The sequence below is a fragment of the Oncorhynchus gorbuscha genome, unplaced genomic scaffold (assembly GCF_021184085.1).
Source record: "Oncorhynchus gorbuscha isolate QuinsamMale2020 ecotype Even-year unplaced genomic scaffold, OgorEven_v1.0 Un_scaffold_3779, whole genome shotgun sequence".
NCBI classification, from domain to species: domain Eukaryota; kingdom Metazoa; phylum Chordata; class Actinopteri; order Salmoniformes; family Salmonidae; genus Oncorhynchus; species Oncorhynchus gorbuscha.
Window position 1 is genome coordinate 1 of NW_025747943.1, and position 9,011 is coordinate 9,011.

A 9,011-nucleotide genomic window follows, 5' to 3' on the forward strand; every position below is an offset into this window, starting at 1 on the left:
GGGAGGAGGATTCAGGAGGGAGGAGAATGTGGCAAAGAGCTTCCTAGGGTTAGAGGCAGATGCTTGGAATTTAGAGTGGTAGAAAGTGGCTTTAGCAGCAGAGACAGAGGAGGAAAATGTAGAGAGGAGGGAGTGAAAGGATGCCAGGTCCGCAGGGAGGCGAGTTTTCCTCCATTTCCGCTCGGCCTTCCGGAGCCCTGTTCTGTGAGCTCGCATTGAGTCGTCAAGCCACGGAGCGGGAGGGAGGACCGAGCCGGCCTGGAAGATAGGGGACATAGAGAGTCAAAGGATGCAGAAAGGGAGGAGAGGAGGGTTGAGGAGGCAGAATCAGGAGATAGATTGGAGAAGGTTTGAGCAGAGGGAAGAGATGATAGGATGGAAGAGGAGAGAGTAGCGGGGGAGAGAGAGCGAAGGTTGGGACGGCGCGATACCATCCAGTAGGGGCAGTGTGGGAAGTGTTGGATGAGAGCGAGAGGGAAAAGGATACAAGGTAGTGGTCGGAGACTTGGAGGGGAGTTGCAATGAGGTTAGTGGAAGAACAGCATCTAGTAAAGATGAGGTCGAGCGTATTGCCTGCCTTGTGAGTAGGGGGGAAGGTGAGAGGGTGAGGTCAAAAGAGGAGAGGAGTGGAAAGAAGGAGGCAGAGAGGAATGAGTCAAAGGTAGACGTGGGGAGGTTAAAGTCGCCCAGAACTGTGAGAGGTGAGCCGTCCTCAGGAAAGGAGCTTATCAAGGCATCAAGCTCATTGATGAACTCTCCGAGGGGACCTGGAGGGCGATAAATGATAAGGATGTTAAGCTTGAAAGGGCTGGTAACTGTGACAGCATGAAATTCAAAGGAGTTACTGTATGTGATCGTATACAAATGTAAGCAAGGTTTGAAATGATTATGTTTTAGTCATATATTATATGTTTGGACTTCTTGCGGTCAATTTGCAGCAGTGGTTGATAAAGTCCCCAATTGTCATTCTTGAGTAAAAGTAAAAGACACCTTAATAGAAAATGACTCAAGTGTACTTAGTATCAAAATGATGAATCATTTCTAATTACTTATATTAAGAAAACCAGTAGGCACAATGTGTTTTTTATTTTATTTACAGATAGCCAGGGGCATTTTCCAACACTCAGACTGCTAAATCAGAGGCGGTGTAATGACCAGGATGTCTTTTGATAAATGTGTGAATTGGACCATGTTCTGTCTCGCTAAACATTCAAATTGTAAAGAGTACTTTTGGGTGTCAGGAAAACGTATGGAGTAAAAAGTACAGAATTTTCTTCAGGAATGAGTTAAGTAAAAGTAGTTAAAAATATTACGGTAAAGTACATATACCCCAAAAAACGACTTAAGTAGTACATTAAAGTATTTTTACTTAAGTACTTTACACCACTAACTTGCAGTCTATAAATTATTTGTAATTATGTTTCGACCCCGTGACCATCTGCTCAAGAAGAAATAACATTCTACATTGTCACATGGCTGAATCTAGTTGATGATCCTGACTAGACCATGAGGCTGGTACCTGACATCAGCTTCACAGACAGACTAGTCCCCTCAAATGCAACTGTGGACCTCAAAGCCAGTTGCATTTTTTAATTGTTCCCCTCTAATCTGGGACTGATTTAGACCTGAGACACCATAACACAAAGTCATATTTACCCTGCTAGGTAAAGTCCCCCCTTATCTCAGCTCGCTGGTCACCATAGCATCTCCCACCTGTAGCACACGCTCCAGTAGGTATATCTCTCTAGTCACCCCCAAAACCAATTCTTTCTTTGGCCGCCTCTCCTTCCAGTTCTCTACTGCCAATGACTGGAATGAACTACAAAAATCTCTGAAACTGGAAACACTTATCTCCTCACTAGCTTTAAGCACCAACTGTCAAGAGCATCTTACAGATTACTGCACCTGTACATAGCCCACCTATAATTTAGCCCAAACAACTACCTCTTTCCCAACTGTATTTAATTAATTAATTAATTTTGCTCCTTTGCACCCCATTATTTTTATTTCTACTTTGCACATTCTTCCATTGCAAAACTACCATTCCAGTGTTTTACTTGCTATATTGTATTTACTTTGCCACCATGGCCTTTTTTGCCTTTGCCTTTACCTCCCTTCTCACCTCATTTGCTCACATTGTATATAGACTTGTTTATACTGTATTATTGACTATGTTTGTTTTACTCCATGTGTAACTCTGTGTCGTTGTATCTGTCGAAATGCTTTGCTTTATCTTGGCCAGGTCGCAATTGTAAATGAGAACCTGTTCTCAACTTGCCTACCTGGTTAAATAAAGGTGAAATAAAAATAAAATATAAGGTATAGTCTTACACATATGAGAAACAACATTGGGTGTGGATACCATGGGGAACATGTGGGTCTGAACAAGTGTTTTTAACTACAGTTTGTGGAAATGTATTCATGTAAATTTTAAGTTGTTTATTGTTTTTGTGTAAAAAAAAGATTTAAAAAACTGCAACAAAAAGTTAAATAAAATATTTACAAGAAAAATAGACCTGGTAAACCAGGGAGGTATAATTAACTATCAGGTAGAACAGAAATCCAGCAGACTCCGAATCTCGTAGGGTAAGAGTTGAATTCCCATGGACTACACCAGGAAGCTGACACACTGACACCAATTTCACAGACAGACTAGTTTCATCTTCAGACACGTCAACAAATAGCTAAGAGAAGAGCATTGATCCTCAACCCAAAAAAAACAAACATTCTAGCTAGTTGCCAGAACATAGAAATAGCATGAACAGAGACCATAGCAATAGAATAACTAGACTATATTTATATGGACCAGACCATCCCCTACACAAATAAATGCGTTCGTTTTTCTGCACAGTGCACAGAAATACTTTGTGCCTCTGAACGCGTTGGTTGAGCCACTCACCCACAGCAGACTTGATCCTCTTGTCTTTGACGGTGGCCTTGCTCTTCCCGGACCGAGACGCCCCTGCAGCCGCCGGACCTGCCTGCTGACGCCTGACGGTTGCTGCTCACCAGGCCCATCACTTCAGCCTTGCTCGGTGTGTGCTTCTTCTTGGCCGCGCTCTTCTGCTTCTTGCTACCATCTGACACTGCGGAGGGAGAAAGGGGGAGCGAGGAGAGAGACATTTGTGTAGGAGACATTTTGGACTGCTTATGTTATGTGCTCATGTATGTTGTGTATGTAGTCTGTCTAGGGATGTTTCACATGGGCTAATAGGTCACTGGTCACGTGTAAATAGGCACACACAGTGGTGACCAGGAAGTGTCAGCACAGATGACACCGCTTTGCATAGAATAAATTCTGTAACAATGTGAACCTAGCATGGTCCGAAACACACCAACACAGTCGTGAAGAGGGCAGAAAGCTGAAAAGATTTGGCATGGGCCCTCAGATCCTCAAAGTTCTACAGCTGCAAACATCTCCTGAACAGCTTCTATCCCCAAGCCATAAGACTGCTTAACAGTTCATCAAATGGCTACCCGGACTATTTACATTGACCCCCCCCCCCATACTGACACACACAACACACTACATACATATACACACAAACAATGCATACGCTCACACACACAGATACACTTTCACCCCTGCTGCGGCTACCCTGTTTTATTATCTATGCTGATTGCCTATTCAATTTTACCCCAAACAACATGTACATATTACTACCTCATACACCTGCATTGACTCAAATCAAATGTTATTGGTCACATACACATGGTTAGCAGATGTTTATGCAAGTGTAGCGAAAGGCTTGTGCTTCTAGTTCCGACCATGCAGTAATATCTAATAAGCAATCTAACAAATCTGTACCGGTACTCCTTGTATAGAGCCTCCTTATTGTGATTCCATTGTGTTAGCTACTATTTTTTAAATCTAATTATATATATATATTTTTCCCTTACTTTTAACTACCTTTTTGGATGCATTCTCCAATTTGTTAGGTCCATAATCCTAACTGGGTTGACATTTTTAGCCTAAATTTGCCATAGTTCTGTGAATGAGCAAGATTGAGCATAATGGTGAACACTTGAACAGGATTATAACTTGTCTATTAAATATATATTTTCTCTATAATTTAACCTAACAGGGTGAACATTTATGAGTTGGACCTACAGACTAACAACATGAAACATGGACAAACCGATAAAGCTGAGTGTTTATATTTATTTAGCTTTGTACCATAGTTTTCCCATCAAATAAATGATGACATTTCCTGAATGTGGTGTCATTGTAGGAAGGGGTTGTTTTCTTAAATGGAGAATTACAACAAACAGGAGGAAAGTGATAACAGGGAAACACAGAAAATATATAATAAATACAATGATCATGAATAAACGTTAATGATTAAAGATGTTATAGTTAAATATTATGGGTTATATTTCTTGTGGAAGTAGATAAATAACACCTGGGGACGTGACAAAAACGCCTACATCCACTGACATTTATTTTTTAAATGCATAAAATGTCCTTTCAGAATCCATATTTTGTGTTTTAAAGGTACAAAACACCTGGCATTATACGCAAAGCCTTTGGAATCCAAACTTTACACTAAATAAGAACTGATATGTCCTAGGGGCAGAAATGCACCTCAAAGTAGGAATGGCCCAAATAGCTAATGAAACCGTGGTTACTGTAGATAATTTACCTTTTAGGTCATCGCTTAGCAACTCCAGTCCCCTCCGAATCATTGATGCCGACATGTTGATATGCACTTTACTTTTTAAATAACAAACATGTGAGTAAACGTTATGATTTCTCCAGCAAATCCAGCAAAACTATCTTGCTTCTGTAAAAAAAAACATGTGAGTTTAACATCCGGCGAAGAGTGTTTGGGGATCACTACTCGGGTGAAAACTATTTTCAAAGTGCCCATCACAAAATGGTTCCGGATTGTTGTCAAAATACCTTTCGCTTTTGAAAAAATGATGACATGTCATAGAAAACACATAAGGTCATGTTAATGAGGTGATCCTATTTGAATTGGGTGTGGATACGGTGGGAAAATGTGGGTCTGAGCAAGTCTGATGCCATTAATGTTTTTGGAAATGTAAGTAAATGTTAAGCTGTCATATGTTTTTGTCTAGATATGTTTTGGTAAACAAAATATGACAAATTACGCACAATTACATATGAATAAAAAAATAAAAAACATGACAAAAATACCGAGTAGCCAATTTATATAAAGTTGACTTGCTGTTAATTTTGATGAATGTCTGTTGGCCATATGGTAACGCCCCCATTCACTTTCAGCTGTAACTACAGGCTGTGCATTGGGGGCGTGTTATTTCTCTTGGGACAGCTCTCGCTCTCGCTTCTCTGCATTAAACCCGTTTCTCGTTCTACCTGTATCACCTTTGCAACAGTCGGGAATTACACGTTCAACCATGGCGCTCCAAGCGAGGGCTATCGTCGCATCCAAGTGGCTTCTCGATGCCGTCAAAGACCAACGGGTCGGGCCAAAACTCCGCGTCTTGGACACGTCTTGGTACTTACCCAAACTCAGGCGCAACGCCAAGAGCGAATTCAAAAAGAGGCATATCCCGGGTGCAGCCTTCTTTGACATAGACCAGTGCTGCGACAAAACATCTCCGCTGGATCATATGCTGCCGCCCGAGCGCATTTTTGCAGATTATGTTGGAAATTTGGGAATTGGAAACGATACGCACGTTGTGGTCTACGATGCTAGCAACTTCGGCGCGTTCTCTGCGCCTCGAGTTTGGTGGATGTTCCGAGTTTTCGGCCACAGTTCTGTCTCGGTTCTGAATGGAGGACTCAAAAACTGGGCGAATGAGGGACTTCCAGTGAGTGACCGGTACTCCCGACCCGAGCAGGCCGAATTTAAGGCCTCTTTGAACCGATCCTGGGTGAAGACGTACGAGGACATCCTGGATAATCTGGATAGTAAAGAATTTCAGGTGGTCGATGCCAGACCAGGGGGAGATTCAGAGGGTGGATCCAGAACCCAGAGACAGTGAGCAGCACACACACACTGAACGTGCATTGATGTTGATCTCACACACTGTAAATACCTCAAAATAAATCAAATGTATTTGTCATGTGCCGAAAACAACATGCATACGTACCCTTTCCCAAAAATGCAGAGTTAAACTTTTTAAGAAAATGCACCAAGAAACCAGAAACACGAAAGGTGTAGCCTACAATGGATGTATAACTTCACATCTGGAGACGTGCTCATGTCACCTTATTAGTAGATCATTTAGCATTTGATCAATGCTGCTGAAAGGCCAACATTTTTCCAACTGGGGGTAAACATAAACAACAACTCCCTTTGACTTATAATCAATAGGCCTAGACCATCTACTGATCACTGAGTAGCCCACTCCTCTCCTTCAATCCTCTCGGATCTCTTCCTCCAATGAGCTTTGACTTATAATCAATAGGCCTAGACCATCTACTGATCACTGAGTAGCCCACTCCTCTCCTTCAATCCTCTCGGATCTCTTCCTCCAATGAGCTTTGACTTATAATCAATAGGCCTAGACCAACTACTGATCACTGAGTAGCCCACTCCTCTCCTTCAATCCTCTCGGATCTCTTCCTCCAATGAGCTTTGACCCATAATCAACAACACAATAGACTGACAGATTGCTCATGTTAGTTGATCCAGTTTCTCTCAGCTGTCGTGTTGAGATAGATAATAGGTGTGTTATCGATGAGATGTGGACTTCGTCTGGCCCTGGGGCACAGAGCTGCTGAACGTGTGACTTCCTCCTCGTACACTGGCTGCATCCTATGGTTCACTACTTTAGACCAGGGCCCACTTTAGTGCACTACTTTGGACCAGGGCCCATAGTGCACTACTTTGGACCAGAACCCTATGTATGAAATGGAGTGTGATATTTGGATGCACACTTGGTCTGAAATGTTACTTACTGCCTGTCAAGTCCTTTTTCTTCCTCTGTCCTTGTTTCCTCAATTCCTCTCCAAAGCTCATTGGAGGAGAGGATCCAAGGTCCTTGCTTTGGCCCTTTTCCTCCGATAAGCTTTGAGTGGAATTGAGGCGACGAGGACAGAGGAAGCAAGGCTTTGCACAAGATGGCGTTTGCAGACACAAGCCATAGGCCTCCTTTGTTTGCACAAGCTGATAAGCAAACATGGAGGTTGGGTCATAAATCAGAACATCTGTCAGCACAATTGTGTACCATACACACATACGCATTCATGCACACACACACACTAGTGAACGGAGTGGAAACGCAGCATATAGTAGTAGTCTGAATACAATTCTGTAGATTTGACTGTTGCACTTGATTGGTATTGTACCAGTTTAGCCCATACCCCTTGTTGTGACACTCTAGCCATTCCAGGTGTTCTAATCTAACTTGTTGTCACGCTCTATTCGTTCTAAGTGTTCTAAATTACCTCTATGGTGTTTGGGCTTATGTGGCTGTACTTGAGTTATTCTGAAGTTGTCCTACACACACACATTATCTACGTGCTCTTTCACACATTTCAGTGTTCATCTGCCTATAAGTGTCTCTCCGGCTGGGGACTTTGACCTCTTGAATATTCTCTATTGGCATGGAAACGACACAGGAAGAGGGAGCATTTTTAGACTGGAAATTAACCCAGCAGCACTAACCCTTTCCCTCTGTTTGTCCTTTTTGTCATCCACTCACTCTCTTCCTCCTCTCTTTCAGATACTGAGCCAGGACACATCCCTGGCTCCATCAGCATGCCCTTCTCCTCCTTCCTGTCTCCTTCCGGTCACCTCCATCCCCGTGAAGACCTCCAGACCATGTTCACCCTGGCTGGCGTCGACCTCTCCCACCCGCTCTGCGTGTCCTGTGGGTCGGGTGTGACTGCCTGCCACGTGGCCCTCGCCGCCCACGAGTGCGGGCACCCTGGGGTGTCTGTACGACGGGGCGTGGTCCGAGTGGTACACCCGCGCCGTGCCTGAGCATGTGATCTCTGTGGGGTTTGGGAAACACTCCCCTGTGTTTGAATGAGGGAGGAAGAGGAATGTGTGATTTTTGGATGGGGAGGAAGAGGAAGCTCGCTGTGATTGGATGATTATTGGACAATAGTTAGAACCTGCCTTACCCCCACCCCGTAGCCACAGATCTAGGATCAGCGTACCCTCAATTCTTAAGGAGCAATGTAAAACTAGCCTTAGGTCAGTGTCTAGGGGTAACTGTATCCTACTGTTTGGACAAGAGGGGGTTGGTGACGATCACATGTCATAGAAGGTCAGTTGGAGTTTGAATTCACGTCAGTTTGTCAGTCTTTCATTAAAGCCTTATCATTCACACCAGACAATGACATCACTCATTTCCTCAACACGAGGGAAGTGGGTGGCCCCACTGGACAATCCAGTACCTCTGCTAAACAGTGTGTGGGTCTGGTCCTCACGTATAGATGGATGGGGCTGAACCCCACATGCCTACACAAACCTTAAGACATTCTGTAGTCATATCAATATTGTAATGTCACTGATTTTAATTTTATTTGTGAATAACATGGTTGAATTCTTGTACACATCTGATATTAAAAATAAGTTCTATAATAACTATTAAGCCTCTCTTTGCTGTATAAATAAAGTACCTGTATACGGTTGAAGGAAGACTATCATGTAATGAACAGTCTCATTCACAGTTTCTTGTGGAGGAGAAAATCGACTAGTTGTTACACCAAGGCCATACTTTATTCAGACTTTGTCCACTTGATGGCGGCAAAACGTCTTTGTTCTCTCTTGCTCGCTCTCTTTCATTACCTAAGTCACATCAAGATATTTTCAAAGCTTTTGCACCTGTTATTTTCAGAGGAATAATAAAAATGACACTTAAAATTTCACAATAGTAGAAGTAATATCTGATGCTTTAGAAAAAAGGAACAAGAACAGAGACCAAAAGAAGAACTTATATTTTTACCAAAAATTCTCCACCCCACTTCTGATGAAGGGAAGCAAGATCACAGCGTTGATGACGTGTGTGTGTGGTTTCAGTTGAAACTAACTGAAACCACAGAAATTCCTTTTCAGTCAACAATCTCT

The 9,011-nt window shown here is 42.8% G+C and overlaps 1 pseudogene; it reads left to right on the plus strand.

Moving 5' to 3' along the window:
• Positions 1-5,305: 5,305 nt before the first annotated feature.
• LOC124028111 lies at positions 5,306-8,575 on the plus strand (annotated as a pseudogene).
• Positions 8,576-9,011: the final 436 nt, after the last annotated feature.